The 14,568-nt window shown below is 36.4% G+C and overlaps 1 protein-coding gene across 2 annotated transcripts in view; it reads left to right on the top strand.

The window, feature by feature from the left end:
* Positions 1–14,568, top strand: part of BLTP3B (bridge-like lipid transfer protein family member 3B) — a 108,506-nt gene that overhangs the window by 14,819 nt on the left and 79,119 nt on the right. The window lies entirely within an intron of this gene.

Here is a 14,568-nt window from a genome sequence, read left to right as displayed (position 1 = left end):
TGTTACGATTTACACCACATTGTTTATTCAAGTCACCTACCAAACTTAATTCCTTTTTTCTCTTTATATTCTCATTTTAATCATTTATGATGCCTTTTTATTTAAATAACTCATAGATTTATCTTCCTTATCCTGAATCTAGTACATAGTAGACTAATTGGCACAAAGTAGATACCAGTAAGACTCGAATGTCTGTTTTGTTATGACCCAGATTTAACTCAGCATTTCTTGCATTACTCTTGTAAGTAAGAGTAATACTTCTGGTCTAATACTTCTTTATTCCATACTTGGCAATGTTACTAGACATACCTTTCCAAAACACTAATTTTATTACTTAATTTCTTGTTAAATTTTTAAAAAATTTGAATTCTAGTTGGTTAATATATAGTGCAATATTGGTTTCAGGAGTCGAATGCACTGATTCATCACTTATATATAACACCCAGTGCTCATCACAACATGTACCCTTCTTAATACCCATCACCCATCTAGCCCATCCCCCACCTGCTTGTCTCCATCAACCCTCAGTTTATTCTCAATCCTTAAGAGTCTATTATGGTTTGTTACCCTCTCTTTTTTTCTTTTATTTCCCCTTCCCATATGTTCATCTGCTTTGTTTCTTAAATTCCACATATGAGTGAAATCATATGGTATTTGTCTTTCTCTGATTGACTTATTTTGCTTTGCATAGTAGTCCAGTCTAGCTCTATTCCTATCCTTGGAAATGGCAAGATTTCATTCTTTTTTTTTTAATGTTTATTTATTTATTTGAAAGGGGGAGGGGCAGAGAGGTGGCTGAAAGAGAGACAATCCCAAGCAATCTCTGTATTATCAGTGCAGAGCCTGACTTGGATCATGATCTTACAAACTGGGAGGTCATGACCTGAGCCAAAATCAAGAGTCAGACCCTCCACCGACTGAACCACCAATGTGCCCCAAGATTTCATTCTTTTTCATGACTAATGTTCTATTATACACATGCACACACACACACCATGTCTTCTTTATCCATTCAGCAGTTGATGGACATTTGGGCTCTTGCCATTATCTGGCTGTTGTTATTAATGCTGCTGTAAACATTAAGGGGCACATACCCCTTCAAATCTGTATTTTTGTACCTTTTTGGTAAATACCTAGTAGTGTAATTGCTGTGTCATAGTGTAGTTCTATTTTAGCTTTTTGAGGAATGTTCATACTGTTTTCCAGAATGGCTACACCAGTTTGCATTCCTACCAACAGTGCAAGAGGGTTCCCCTTTTTCCACATCCTTACCAACACCTGTTGTTTCTTGTACTGTTAATGTTAACAATTCTGGCAGGTGTGAGGTGGTATCTCATTGTGATTTTGATTTGTATTTCCCTGATAATGAGTGATGTTGAGCATCTTTTCAATGTTTTCTTTAGAAAGTGTCTATTCATGTCTTCTGCCCATTTGTCCCTGGATTATTTGGGTTTTTTTGGGTTTTGAGTTTGAAGTTTTTATAGATTTTGGATACTAACCTTTATCAGCTATGTCATTTGCAAATATGTTCTTCCATTCTGCAGGCTGCCTTTTAGTTTTGTTGATTGTTTCCTTCACTGCGCAGAAACTTTTTATCTTGATGAAGTCCCAATAGTTTATTTTTGCTTTTGTTTCCTTTGCCTCTGGCCACTTATCTAGTAAGAAGTTTCTGTGGCCAATGTCAAAGAGGTTGCTGCCTGTGTTCTATAGGATTTATTGGTTTCCTGGCTCACATTTAGGTCTTCAATCCATTTTGAATTTATTTTATTTTATTAAAAATTTTTTTTTAATGTTTATTTTTGAGAGAGAGAGAGAGAACATGAATGGGGAGGGGCAGAGCGAGAGGGAAACACAGAATCTGAATCAGGCTCCAGGCTCTGAGCTGTCTGCACAGAGCCTGACATGGGATTCGAACTCATGAACTGTGAGATCATGACCTGACCGGAAGTTGGATGCTTAACCGACTGAGCCACCCAGGTGCCCCTTGAATTTATTTTTGTGTATGGTGTAAGAAAGTGGTCCAGTTTCATTTGTCTGCGTGTCACTGTCCAGTTTTCCCAACAACTTTTGTTGAAGAGACTGTCTGTTTTTCATTGGATATTCTTTCCTGCTTTGTTGAAGAATAGTTGACCATATAGTTAGTCATGGGTCCATTTCTGGGTTTTCTGTTCCATTGATCTGTGTGTCTGTTTCTGTGGCAGTACCATACTGTCTTGATTACTACAGCTTTGTAATATAGCTTGAAATCTGGAATCATGAAGCCTCCAGTTTTGTTTTTCTTTTTCAGGATCATTTTGGCTATTCAGGGTCTTTTTTGGTTCTACACAAATTTTAGGATTGTTTGTTCTGGCTCTGTAAAAACTGGTGGTATTTTGATAGGGACTGCATTAAATGTGTAGATTGTTTGGGGTAGTATAGACATTTTAATAATGTTTGTTCTTCCAATTCATAAGCATGGAATGTTTTTCCATTTCTTAGAGTCCTCTTTAATTTCTTTCCTGAGTGTTCTGTAGTTTTTAGGTAACAGGTCTTTCACCTTTTTAGTTAGGTTTATTGCAGGGTATCTTATTGTTTTTGGTGCAATTGCAAATGTGATCAGTTCCTTGATTTCTTTTTCTGCTGCTTTGTTATTGGTGTACAGAAATGTAACTGATTTCTGTACATTGATTTTATATCCTGTGACTTTGCTGAATTCATGTATTCTAGCAATTTTTTTGAGTTTTCCATATAGGGTATCATTTCATCTGCAAATGGTGAAAGTTTGACTTCTTCCTTGCCATTGTGGATGCCTTTTATTTCTTTTAGTTGTCTGATTGCTGAGGCTAAGACTTCCAGTACTATAATAAATTGTAATGGTGAGAGTGGACATCCTCGTCTTGTTTTTGACCATAGAGGAAAGGCTCTCAGTTTTTCCCCATTGAGAATATTAGCTGTGGCTCTTTCATATGTGGCCTTTATGATGTTGAGGTATGTTCCATCTATCCCTACTTTGTTGACGGTTTTTGTCGAGAATGGATGCTGTATTTTGTCAGAATCTTTTTATCCATCTATTGACAGGATCAATGGTTCTTATCCTTTCTTTTATTAATGTGGTGTATCAGTTGATTGATTTGCAGATATTGAACCAGCTCTGCAGCCCAGTAATAAATTCCACTTGATTTTGGTGAATACTTTTAATGTACTTTTGAATTTGATTTGCTAGTATCTTGTTGAGAATTTTTGCATCCATGTTCATCAGGGATATTGGCCTGTAATTCTCTGTTTTAGTTGGTTCTTTGTCCGATTTTGGAATCAAGGTAATGCTGATCTCGTAGAATGAGTTTGGACGTTTTCCTTCCATTTCTATTTTTTGGAACACTTTGAGAAGAATAGGTATTAACTCTTCTTTAAATGTCTGGCAAAATTCCCCTGGGAAGCCATCAGTCCCAGGGTTTTTGTTTGTTGGGAGATTTTTGAATATTGACTCTGTTTCTTTGCTGGTTATCTGTTCAAAGTTTTTATTTCTTCCTGTTTCAGTTTGGTAGTGTTTAAGTGTCTAGGAATTTGTCCATTTCTTCCAGATTGTCCAGTTTGTTGGCATATAACTTTTCATAGTGTTCTCTTATAATAACTATATTTCTGTGGTATTGGTTGTTATCTCCCCTTTCATTCATAGTTTTAATTATTTGGGTCCTTTCTCTTTTGTTTTTTGATAAGTCTGGCTAGGGGTTTACCAATCTTATTAACTCTTTTGAAGAACCAGCTCTTAGTTTTGTTGACCTCTTATACTGTTTTTGTTTGTTTGTTTTTATATCATTTATTTCTGCTCTAATCTTTATTATTCCCCTTCTGCTAGCTTTATGCTTTATTTGCTTTCCTTTTCTAGCTCCTTTAGGTGTAAGGTCAGTTTGTGTATTTGAGACTTTTCTTGCCTATATTGCAATATACTTTCCTCTTAGGGGGAAACAGCCTTTGCTGCATCCCAAAGGTTTTGGACCATCTTGTTTTCATTTTCATATGCTTCCATCTATTTTATATTTCTTTTTTAATTTCCTGGTTAATCCGCTCATTCTTTAGTAGTATGTTCTTTAATCTCCATGTATTTATGGTCTTTCCAAATTTTTTCTTGTGCTTGAGTTCAAGTTTCATAGTGTTGTGGTCTGAAAATATGCACGGTATGAGCTCAATCTTTTTGTACGTGTTGAGACCTGATTTGTGACACAGTATGTGATATATTCTGGATAATGGTCCATGTGCATTTGAGAAGAATGTATATTCTGCTGCTTTACGATGAAATGTTCTGAATATATCTGTTAAGTCCATCTAGTCCAATGTGTCATTCAGAGCCATTGCTTCCTTGTTGATTTTCTGCTTAGATGATCTGTCCATTTCTGTAAGTGGGGTATTAAGGTCCCTTACTATTATTGTATTATTAACAATGAGTTAGTTTATATTTGTTATTAATTGATTTATATATTTGGGTACTTCCAAGTTGGGGGCATAAATATTTACAATCATTAGATCTTCTTGATGGATAGACCCCTTATTTATGATGTAATGCCCTTCTTCATCTCTTGTTATAATCATTGGTTTAAAATCTCATTTTTCTGATATAAGATGGCTATTCCAGATTTCTTTTGATGTCCATTATCATGATAGATGGTTCTTCATCCCTCACTTTCCATCTGCAGGTGTCTTTGGATCCAAAATGAGTTTTGTAGGGGCACCTGGGTGGCTCAGTTGGTTAAGCATCTGACTTCACCTCAGGCCATGATCTCTCAGTCCATGAGTTTGAACCCCGCGTTGGGCTCTATGCTGACAGCTCGGAGCCTGGAGCCTGCTTCAGATTCTGTCTCCTTCTCTCTTTGCCCCTCCCCCACTTGCACTCTGTCTTTCTGTCTCTCAAAAATAAATAAACATTAAAAAAATAAATGAGTTTTGTAGGCAGCGTATAGATGGATCTTGTGGTTTTTTTTTTTTTTTTTTAATCCATTCTGACACCCTGTGTTTTTTGATTGGAGCATTTAGCCCATTTACATTCAGAGTGATAATTTAAAGATATGAATTTAGTGCTATTGTGTTACCTGTAAAGTTGGTTCTGGTGATGTTCTCTGTTCCTTTCTAATCTTTGTTCCTTTTGGTCTTTTTTCCCCCCAACTCAAAGTGTCCCCTTAAAGTCTCCCTTCATATTTCTTGCAGGGCTGGTTTAGTGGTCATGAACTCTTTTAGGTTTTTTTTTGTTGTTTGTCTGGGAAACTTTTTTTTTTTTTTTTCAACATTTATTTATTTTTGGGACAGAGAGAGACAGAGCATGAACAGGGGAGGGGCAGAGAGAGAGGGAGACACAGAATCGGAAACAGGCTCCAGGCTCTGAGCCATCAGCCCAGAGTCCGACGTGGGGCTCGAACTCACGGACCGCGAGATCGTGACCTGGCTGAAATCGGACGCTTAACCGACTGCGCCACCCAGGCGCCCCGGGATTTTGTGGTAAGTTGTAAAACACAGCCAGTGCCAGGGTTTGCTGCTCTCAACCTGTGTCTTTGTTCCCATGCCAGTGAATGGGGTAGCTTGATGGTGCCAGCAGGGTCCTTTGAGTGCGGAGAGGCTGTATCACCTTTACCAAATGCACTCTAAGCAGGGGAACCGCTGCTTCTCCTGCACTCAGGAGATCCTGAGACTGCCTAGCCAGCTTCTAGGGCTCCACCCTCTTTCCCTCAAGCGGTGTTAGGCGTGACCTTGGCAACAGCACTAACTTCTCAAACTTCATACTCTGCGCTCGACTGTTTATAAAAATTGGTAGTATTTAAACCCTCACCTTTTTCCCAGTCAATGGTTTTGGGGAACAGTTTTTGTGTGCAGGTCCCTGTGCATGTTTTCACTTTTTTTTATTTTTATTATTTTTTTTGCTTTTTCTCTCTTATTCTCTCTCACTCCTCTCTCTGCGATCTGGGCTGTCTCCTCTGCTGCGGCTGTGGCACTTTTCTCCCCCAAACCAACTCTCTGCAATGCCTACCTTCCATGGGTCATTTTTTCTGCTTGTAGACTTGCAACTTTGTTCTCTAAGACCTCTGATTGATTTCTTGGGTATTCAGAATGATTTGATATTTATCTAGCTGTGTTCAAGGTAGGAGGCAAGCTTAGGGTCACCCTACTCCTCCACAATCTTAACTTTCTCCTCAAAGTCTTTGATTTTTTTAATTGAAATATAATCGACACACAATATTCCAGTAATTTTAGGTGTACATCATAGTGAAATTTTATATGGTTCATTTTAAAACGATCCCACAATAAGTCATCATCTGTCACCATACAAAATTGTTACAATATTGTTGGCTATAGTACTTATGGTGTGCGTTACATCCCCATGGCTTACTTATGTTGTAACTGGAAATATGTACCTCTTAAAATCCTTCACCTATTTTGCCCAGCCCCCAACCCCTCTCCAGTTGGTAGCTTGCTTCCTACATCTGTGACTCTCTTTTTTTGTTTGTTCATTTGCTTTGCTTTTTAGATTCTACATATAAGTCAAGTCCTATGGTATTTGTCTTTGACTTCTTGTAACATGAAACCCTCTAGGTCTATCCATGTTTTAAATGTCAAGATTTCATTCTTTTTTATGGCTGAGTAATATTCCATTGTGTATATATACACCACATCTTGTTTATCCATTCATCTATTGATGGACAGTTAGATTGCTTCCTTCCCTTGGCTAATGCTACAGTGAACATAGATGTGCATATATCTCTTTGAATTGGTGGTTGTTGGTTTTCTTGGATAAATACCTAGAAATTTAATTGATGGATTGTGTGGTGGCTCTAATTTTAATTTTTTGAGGTGCCTCCATATTGTTTTACATAGTGGCTGCACCACTTTACATTGCTACCAACAGTGTATGAAGGTTCACTTTTCTTCACATCCTTGCCAACACCTGTTATTTTTTGTCCTTTTGATAATAGCCATTCTGACTGGTATGAAGTGATATCTCCTTGTGCTTTTGCTTTGTATTTCCCTGATGATTAGTGATGTTGAGCATCTTTTCATGTGTCTGTTGGCCATTTGTATGTCTTCCTTAGGAGAATATTCAGATCCTTTCCTCATTTTTAAGTATGTTTTTTTTTAAATATTATGTATTAAGTTGTGTAAGTTCATTGTATATTTTGGATATTAATCCCTTATCAGATGTATAATTTGTAAATGTCTTCTTCCATTCAGTTAGGTTGTTTTTTATTTTGTTTAGGGTTTCTTCTGCTGTGCAAAAGCTGGTAGCTTGATATGATGCCATATATTCATTTTACCTTTTGTTGCCCTTGCCTGAGAAGACTGGTTCAAAAAAATATGAGTAAGACCAATGTTAAAAGGCTTATCGTCTGTTTTCTTTTCCCCCCTAGGGATTTCATGGTTTCTGGCCTCACATTCAAATCCTTAATTCATTTTGAGTTTGTTTTTGTGGTCCAGTTTAATTTTTTTGCACATGGCTGTCCAATTTTCCCAATACCATTTATTGAAGAGACTATTTTCCCCATTGTGTATTCTTGCTTTGTTATAGATAGATTGAACATGTATGTGTGGGTTTATTTCTGAGCTCTCTTTTCTGTTTCACTGATATATGTGTCTGTGTTTTTATGCCAGTACCATACTGTTTTGATTACTGCAGCTTTGTAGTATTTGAAATCAGGAAGTGTGATAATCTCCAGCTTTGTTTTTTCTCAAGATTGTTTTGGTTTTGGCTGTTCAGGGTCTTTTCGTGGATCCATGCAAGTTTTGGGATTCTTTGTTTTAGTTCTGTGAAAAATTCCATTGGTGTTTTGATGGGGATTGCGTTGAATCTATAGATTGCTTTGGGTAATATGGACATTTAAACACTATTAATTCTTCCATTCCATGAGCACAGAATATCTTTCCATTTATTTTTGCTGTCTTCAATTTCTTTCATCAATGTTTTACAGAATGTAGGTCTTTCATTCCCTAATAAAATTTATTCCTAGATATTTTATTCTTTTTGGTGCAGTTGTAAATGGGATTGTTTTCTTAATTTCTTTCTGGTAGTTCATTATTAGTGCAACCTATTTCTGTATGTTAATTTTCATTTATTAGTTTGTATTAGTAGGGTTTTTTTGTGGAATCTGTAGGGTTTTCTGTATATTGTATTATGTCATCTACAAATTGACAATTTTATTTCTTCCTTTCCAGTTCTTCTTGACTAACTACTGTGGCTAGGACTTTGAATACTATGTTGAATAAAAGTGGTGGGAGTGGGCATCATTGTCTTAGAGGAAATTCCTTCAGCTTTTCACTTTTAAGTATGATGTTAGCTGTGGATTTGTCATAGGGCCTGTATTATGTTGAGGGGTAGATTTCTTCTATAACTTTGTTGAGGGTTTTATCATAAATAGATGTTGAATTTTGTCAAATGCTTTTTCTGCATCTATTTAGATGATCATATGATTTTTATCCTTTGTTTTGTTAATGTAGTGTATTGGGTAATGATTGGTAAAATATTTTTAATGGCTCATGTTCAAGCTTTTTAAAAAATAAATTGTTTTTAACAGAATTTTTTTGTTCAAAGAAATTTTAAAATAGAACAACTACATAAGGTAGGCAAAGTAGGGCTCCACTGTTAACAGAACAAGGATCAGGCTATGCTCATAAATTATCTTTTAGTAATTTAGTTGAATCAGTAACTAGGGCAGTCAGCTATTATACCTTTTCCCTTTTTATTTGTTCTCACAGCTATGTTGAATCATGAGTAATCTCCTTAGGAGCTCTGTGAGAACAATACTGATGTATAGGATGAAACTCAACATTCCTCAGCATTGGATACAAGAGTCCTTCTTGATCTGGCCTTCAGTCCATCTTTCAAAGGCATACTATTTCTTCACAAACTGCATGATGCCTTGTATTTCAACCATGCCTACTTATGTGATCCTATAACCGTGAACATGGCAGTTGGCTGTTCCTAAAATGTCCTCTTCTCTCCTGTTCACCTGAAAGAAACATTACTCTTAAAAAACACAGCTCGGGGCGCCTGGGTGGCACAGTCGGTTAAGCGCCCGACTTCAGCCAGGTCACGATCTCGCGGTCTGGGAGTTCGAGCCCCGCGTCAGGCTCTGGGCTGATGGCTCAGAGCCTGGAGCCTGTTTCCGATTCTGTGTCTCCCTCTCTCTCTGCCCCTCCCCCGTTCATGCTCTGTCTCTCTCTGTCCCAAAAATAAATAAACGTTGAAAAAAAAAAACACAAAAAAAACCAAAAAAAACACAGCTCAAGTTCTTTCTTCTCCATGAAGCCTTCCCAAAACAGTATTTTTGACAAATGATTATCACTTCTTTGGTACCTCCATCTTATTCTATTTTCATTTTTTTAAACAATTTTTTTTAACATGTATGTATTTTTTGAGAGACAGAGACAGAGCATGAGCAGGGGAGGGGCAGAGAGAGAGAGAGGGAGTCACAGAATCCGAAGCAGGCTCCAGGCTCTGGGCTGTCAGCACAGAGCCTGATGCGGGGCTCAAACTCACCAGCTGTGAGATCATGACCTGAGCTGAAGTCAGACGCTTAACTGACTGAGCCACCCAGGTGCCCCTATTTTCATTTTTAGTGTAATATCTGTCACACAGTGTTTGGCACATAGTAAAACTGTAATGGACTGCCATGACTTGCTTATGTGCTTGTCTCACAGGCTGCCAACTTTGCAACCTTTCCATTCTTTAAAAGTGTTCAATTCTTTAAATGTGAAAAAATTGGCTAGACAAGATTGGTTGATTTCCTTTATATGTGTATTATAAAAATAACCAAGCCAAACAAACTGTAAATTGAGAATACTTAAAAAAAAAAAAAAAGAGAGAATTTATTATGAGCATAACTTGATCCTTCTATTAACGCCAGAGGTTTCTTTAAAGAAAATAGCACTTATGACTGAAATATTTAATAGGCCTCAAATTGACATTGAAAACTTGAAGGTAAGAATTGCCATATACTCCTACAATGCCTAGGAAATGTTCATTAAATATTGTTGAATTGAAAATTGATCAGTATGATAATGAAATGATGATTGATCTTGAAATACCTTTTAAATTAAAATTATACAAATTTGATTATAGTCTTGGCTCTGCCTTGATGTGACCTTAGCAGTTGATTTAAACCCTTCTGGGCTTCACATTTTATACTGTAAAATGAAGATGTTGGATTAGAGGAACTTTTCAGGTGCTAAAATTCTAAAATTATTTGATATTCTTTGATAGTATGAAGGCTGCTTATGGATCTACTTAGTTTTTTTTTTAACTTGGCTTAAAACTGCCCATATCTTCAGATGATGAGTAGTATGCTTTTCAAAAAGCTGTGACTCAAATATCTTAAAAATTCTTTTTTTTTAAATTTTTATTTTTTTAACGTTTATTTATTATTGAGAGAGAGAGAGCATGAGCATAGGAGGGGCAGAGAGGGAGACAGAATCTGAAGCAGGCTCCAGGCTTCCGAGCTGTCAGCACAGAGCCTCCCAAACCATGAGATCATAACCTGAGCTGAAGTCAGACGCCTAACCGACTGAGCCACCCAGGAGCCCCTTAAAAATTCTTAAAAAAAAAAAATGTTTATTTTGAGAGAGAGCATGCACATGTATAAGCCAGGAAGGGACAGAGAGAGAATCCCAAGCAGGCTCCGCGATTGGTGTAGAACCTGACATGGGGCTCAGTCTTACCGCTGTGAGGTCATGACCTAAGTTGAAACCAAGAGTTGGATGCTTAACCAACTGAGCCAACCAGGTGCCCCTTAAAAATTCTTATTTCCTTGTATTTCATTAAGTTAACTAGTCCATTTTCTTTTTTATTAGGAAGTATGTATACACCTGTACACATAGGTTTGTGTGTGTGTGTGTGTGTGTGTGTGTGTGTGTGTGTGTGTGTCAAGGTGTGTTCATTGTAAATTACCTTCATTTTTGAGCATTCTCAATTTATAGTTTATCTTGATTACTTTTGTAATATGCAATAAAGGGGACCTTGTCTCCCTGCTTCTACCCCACTTGCACACACGAACACTCCCCACCGCCCCCGAATAAATAAACATTAAAAAAAAAAAAGTGGGGAAGCTTGGTGGCTCAGTTGGTTGAGCATCCAACTTGGTTTCAGCTCAGGTCATGATCTCACAGTTCATGGGTTTGAGCCCTGTGTTGGGTTCTGCTTGCAGTGTGGATCCTACTTGGGAATCTTTGTCTTCCTCTTTGCCCCTCCCTGCCACTGATTGTGTGCATGCATGCAATCTCTGTCTCTCTCAAAAATAAACATTTAAAAAAGTATATATGACTTAAACAGATTTATTGAGATATAATTGATTTACATGCAGTTAAACTGCACGTATTTAAGGTATACAGCTTGATAAATTTTGACATATGCCCTTAAGTTTCCTCATGCCCCTTGGTAATTTTCTCCTTCCTCTCCTCCTGCCTCGTCTTTTATTATTGTATGATCTATTTCATGTAGATTAATTTGCATTTTCTAGAATTTTGTATAAGTGAATCAGTTAGTATACCTTTTTTTGACCTCTTGCTCTTGGCATAATTATTTTACAATTAATCTGTTTTATGCATTCTCTCTTACTGCTGAATATATTCCATTTTGAATATGTCACAAGGTGTTTATCTATTTACCTACTGATGATCATTTAGTTTGTTTCCAGTTTTCTACTATTACAAATGAAGCTACTGTAAACATTCATGTAGAAGTCTTTGTGAGGGTACATGCTTTTTATTTCCCTTGGGTAAATGCCTAGGAGTAGAATGGTTGGGTTATAGATAGGTATATACATAAATTTTTAAGGAACTGGTAAACAGCTTTCCAAAGTGTACATGTTATGTTCTCACCAGCAAATATGTAAGATTAGAGTTCCAGTTGCTCCTCATCTTCAACAATACTCATTATTGTCAGTCTTTTTAATTTTCTCATTTTAGTGGTAAGTAATGGTGTGTTACTGTGGTTTTTAATTTGCAATTCCCAATTGACTGGCTATATTGTACATCTTTTCATCTGCTTATCTGCCATCTGTATGTCTTCTTTGGTTTGCGGGTCTGTTTAAATATTTTGTCTATTTAATTAATGAGTTGTCTTACTTTTGAATTGCAAGAGTTCTTTATGTACTGTAGACACAAGTCCTTTTTCAAACACATTTCATAAATACTTTCTCTCCCTCTGTGGTTTCTCCTTTAGTAACAGTGTTTTTGATAGGCGGGTTTTTAATTTTGATAAAACTTAAAGTATTGGTTTTCGCCTTTATGATTTGTGCATGTTTTTGTTATGTTAAAGAAATCTTTGCCAGGCCCAATATCACCAAGATTTTCTACTTTATTTTCTTACAGCAATTTTATAGATTCAGTTTTTGGATTTTGGTCTGTGATCTAGTTATATTTAAATGTTTGTTTATGATGTGAGGTAAGTATCAAGGTTTTTTTTTTTCTTTTTCTTTTGGCAGTGGCTATACAGTTGTTCCCACAGTTTATTAAAAATGCTTTTTCTTATTGATTTGCTTTTGCACGTTTGTTGAAAATCCCCTTACTATAAATTTGGTTCTATTTCAGGATGCTCTATTTTGCTCTGTTGTTCATTTGTCTATCTTTACACCAGTCTCAGACTATTTTGAATGCTGTAGGGTTTTGTTTTGTTTTGTTGTCGGTTTTTTTTTGTTTGTTTAATAAGTAAGCTCTTTGCCCAATGTAGGACTTGAACTCATGACCCCTGAGAGTTGCATGCTGTACTGACTGAGCCAGTGATGTGCCCCAGTGTAGCTTTTTAAGAAGTCTTGAAATTGGTAGTACAAGGCCTCCAACTCTGTTCATCTTTTTTAAAGTTAGACATTCTACATCTTATATATTTACATAAATTTCAGAATCAGCCTGTTTCTACCAAAAAGTCTGCTGGGCATTTGCTTAGGGTCTATAATTCTATTTGAAGAAACTTGACATCTTTAAAATACTGAGTCCTCTGATCTACCTATGTGTTATTTCTCCCTTTATTTATGTCTTTTAAAATTACAACATATAGGTCTTATATACCTTTATCAGATTTATCCCTAAAAATTTCATGCTTGTCATATTAATGTAAGTGGTTCTTAAAAATTTTCAGTTTCCAATTGCTGCTAGCACATGGAAATGATGTATGGTTTTTTTTTAGTGGAATTTACAAACAACAAAATAGATAAACCTTCTATATGCAACTTAAATGACCTTTTAAAATAAGGTTTTTATTTTGGAATACTTTCAGGTTTATAGGAAAGTGGTAAAGAATATACAAAGAGTTTTCATATACCTCACATCCCATCTCCCCAATTGTTTATGTGTGTGATTTCCTCTATGGTAGTTATTATTTATTCTTGAGAGAGAGAAAGAAAGAGACAGAGCATGAGCAGGGGAGGGGCAGAGTGAGAGGGAGACACAGAATCCGAAGCAGGCTCCAGTCTCTGAGCTGTTAGCACGGAGCTCAAAGCGGAGCTCGAACCCACGTACTGTGAGATCATGACCTGAGCTGAAGTCAGAAGCTTAACTGACTGAGCCACCCAGACTCCCTTCTGTTGCAGTTATTTTTATTTTTGTGGAGGGATTACCATATAGTGCAGTGAAACACTGTGCATTTATCTCATTTTACTAGGATATATTGGTCAACTTCTCTGCTGAAAGTCTGTATTAAAAATATTTTTCTGTGAAAAAAATATAAGCTTTGGATTTCTTGCTTGCATTCATTCTATAAAAAATCAGTGCCAGGTTGGCAGGTTTGTAAATATTGATTCTGAGCAGCAGTTCTGAGGCAGCCATTTATTCCCCTGCACAATGTTCTCTGCTAAGTTACTAATAACAAAAATCTGCATATAAGAATTGCTGGAAAATTTTATTATTTGAGTAATATCGGTTGAGAGACCTATAGCAAAGATTTTTATTAGGCTTCTCATAGTTTTAATAAGAATTTTTCTGTGTTATGCTTTGGGTTTATGCTCTCAAACAATTTTCATGTGTCATTAGAACTTTTCATTTACCCCTTTGATATAAGGTATGTATACATGACAGATTTTTCTATGGTTGAGAAAAACAAGATTTTAAGAATTAGCTATTCATGGCCTATTTAAAAAAATGAAAAGGACAGGATTCAATAGCATTGGAGTCCATCTCTTTTATTATTAATATTTTATATTAGTATGGTACATTTGTCTCAATTAATGAGCCAATATTTATAAATTATTATTTTTATTAAAATTTTTTTTTAACATTTATTTATTTTTGAGAGACAGAGAGACACAGAGTATGAGCAGGGTCGGGGCAGAGAGAGAGGGAGACATAGAATTCAAAGCAGGCTGCAGGCTCCGAGCCGTCAGCACAGAGCCCGATGCGGGGCCGAACTCACAAACCGCAAGATCATGACCTGAGCTGAAGTCGGACGCTTAACCGACTGAGCCACCCAGGCGCCCCTATAAATTCTTATTAAGTATAGCCTATACTTCATTTGAATTTCCTTAAGTTTTACCTAACGTCCTTTTTTTTTGTTCCTTTTTTACCTAACGTCTCATTGTGAATATCACATTATATTTAGTGATCATGTTTTTTAGACTCCCCCTGGGT

This window comes from Prionailurus viverrinus, chromosome B4 (genome assembly GCF_022837055.1).
Source record: "Prionailurus viverrinus isolate Anna chromosome B4, UM_Priviv_1.0, whole genome shotgun sequence".
NCBI classification, from domain to species: Eukaryota; Metazoa; Chordata; class Mammalia; order Carnivora; family Felidae; genus Prionailurus; species Prionailurus viverrinus.
This window is presented reverse-complemented; position numbering and strand designations above follow the sequence as displayed.